Below are 2,151 nucleotides of genomic sequence, written 5' to 3' on the forward strand. Positions count from 1 at the left end.
GCCTTATAATAATAGCGTACTCGCAAACATTCAAAACACTCCGTGTGCTCTAAATGACAATCGCTGTATGCCTAATTAGTTGCTGACAGATTTTTTTTTTAACTTTGCGATATGACAGTAATTTTACTCTGATAATAGTTGTCTGTTTTTGTTTCTAGGGTATTGTATTCTCGAGTATCTACGCATAAGTCCGTGAGAAACATGTTTGATTTAATGCTGTAGATTTATGTATTACTCTAAAGATTTCATATACTCTTAGCGATGATTTTACTTTAAAGTTTCATTGGCAAAATTTCATGTGGGGAGGATCTTAGCAGCAAGGGTGGAAACGACAGTATTCAGAGTGACAGTGTATTTGAAAAGCGTTTGAAAGAGGATGTGAAAACATTAAGATGAATTCACAAACATCTCAGACTGCCTTTTGAAAGGTGGACAAGAATTTAATATGTAGTCATTATTACATAACAGAATGGTTTTATAAAGTATTTCCTAATTTTTCCTTCAAAAGCGAATTATGAATTATTTGCTTAGTAGAGAAGTTATAATTCCAGACCTTTCAAATTACTGCATATTTTACACCTGAAACCCCCCAAAAGCAACTTCTATTTCTACTTCATTTGCTAGTGAATACTATACATAACTGAAAATTAAAATGTATTCATCACTGATAATTTTCTAAATTATTAAGCAGTATTTTTTAATAGATTTTCTATAAATAAGCAAAAAGCAAGCTATTCTTGTGGATAGATCTTGGGGAGAAAGGTACCTGACATCCACATCCACACCCACATTGACCCCTCAACTTTTTTATTATAACATCTATCAAAATAAAGAACATTGGCTTTTCTTTATCTCTGGTGCTGTACATTTCAGATTTCAGGGACAACTGAAAGTTTTGCTCTGCATCTGCTTAATCAGAGCGTTAAGTTAATAATTAAATTATATAGAGTAATATCTACTGTCTTCCCCAAGCCATTGGTCTGTCTTTGTAATGCAGTCTACCATATTTGAACACTCAATACAAATATTCATCTTTCCTCTCTATATATGCAATATCTTGTCTCTTTATCACACTACTTAATTTGTCTTACTTTTAGTTACTGTAATTTGTATATAAAATTCAAATCCACCTCCTCATCTCATGAAAGGTATTTATGTAGTATATGTGGCATGTTATGTACATCTAAACTTTTAAAAAAATTTATTATACAAACACTGATGGCCCATCAGGCAATTTTTTAGTTAAAAGTTTATTATTTAAAATTCTCATTTCTTGATTTTTTTTTTCATTTTGCCTCAACTATCTATTTAGTTTATACCCTGAGGAAGTATTGAAAACTGCAAGTGGAGACCATATCTTTTTATATTTCTATTCCCCCTGCTTAGTATGGTGCCTTTACCTATAGAAAGTACTCGGCAAAAAATGCTGTTGTTTAAAACAGCACTTTATGCAGTCCCAGTTCTTTTCCTTTGCCCTTTCTCCTCTACTTCTTGTTTTTCACTTTTATTTTTTTTGACTAACTGGGCATAACCAGAATTCCAAAGACAAAAAACCAAACCAAAGCACAAAAAACAAAACAGCAAGAGCGAAAACCGTGGCTCGGTCCTTACTAGAGATACAGCCATGTCTATAATTATAGCATGCGTGTAATCTCCTTAAGGGCAGCGACGGCTTAGGGTTCCTCTTAGATTTCCACGACACTGCCTTGTCCTCCGAGATGCAATACACTTTTGTGGAATGGAATTCTAAAAGTTAACTGGCAAAGCCTAGTGAAATAGCTAAACCCAACTCTCTAGCTCTGCCACATCCCAGCCGCGTGTGCCCATCACCTCTGAGACGGAGACGCAGTCAGGAAAAGTGGACAAGAGCAGGGGACTGGGAAGGAGGAATCTGGGATCGACTCCCAGTTCAGCCCGTCCCAGTGTGAAGCTGAGAAAGCCGCTTCTTCCGAGGCGTGCGCTCTGCGTCTCCCAGATGAGAGGATTGGGGGCGGACCTTGCCCCTCCGCCTGGTCCCCCCGCCCAAGTTCAGGGTTGCGAGCCGCGGTCGAACTAAACGTTTCGTCCTCGGGGGCCTCTCCGCTCAGAAGAAAACAAAGGGTAGCAACCGTCCCGGGATTTTGTTGACTCCTTTAAAGGAAAAAAAACCCC

This window comes from Crocuta crocuta, unplaced genomic scaffold (genome assembly GCF_008692635.1).
Source record: "Crocuta crocuta isolate KB4526 unplaced genomic scaffold, BGI_CrCroc_1.0 scaffold299, whole genome shotgun sequence".
Lineage (NCBI taxonomy): Eukaryota > Metazoa > Chordata > Mammalia > Carnivora > Hyaenidae > Crocuta > Crocuta crocuta.